Source organism: Penaeus monodon, chromosome 24, assembly GCF_015228065.2.
Source record: "Penaeus monodon isolate SGIC_2016 chromosome 24, NSTDA_Pmon_1, whole genome shotgun sequence".
Classification (NCBI taxonomy): domain Eukaryota; kingdom Metazoa; phylum Arthropoda; class Malacostraca; order Decapoda; family Penaeidae; genus Penaeus; species Penaeus monodon.
In genome coordinates this window covers 20,304,463-20,304,953 of record NC_051409.1, presented here as the reverse complement: position 1 = coordinate 20,304,953, position 491 = coordinate 20,304,463, and positions in this window count along the sequence as shown.

Genomic DNA, 491 nt, shown 5'->3' with positions numbered 1-491 from the left:
GGTGGGCGGCCCTGCCACAGAGCCAGAATCACAGCCCACTATTTTCGTCATGGCTTGCCAGCGGCGACGTACTTCCTGGACGTCATTCCTCGGGTGCCAATGACGCCGGCCACGACGCGTCCCTTGCTTTCTTGTAGGCCTCCCGCGACCCACCGTCAGACCGTGTCTGATGAAGTCATCGACGCTGCGTATCCGGTGAGTGTTATGGGCAAGGGTACGCATAGTGGGAGTAGGGGGCGCGGGGCCGCGCCCACCACGACCACCACCGGCCCTGGCATCCGAGGAATGTGCCCACACCTGCGCCTTGACCTGCCCGGCTGGTCTCGCCACCAGCTACGTACTTCACGTCAAAGGCAACTTTATCTCTATCTCAATATGACCTCGACATGCACGTCGCAAACATCGACATAACCCGGGCTGCTCATCTTCTTTCATTCTACTGCTTCTTAACAGTTTAGATAAGGACACGGGTCATGACTGCACGAAAAGGA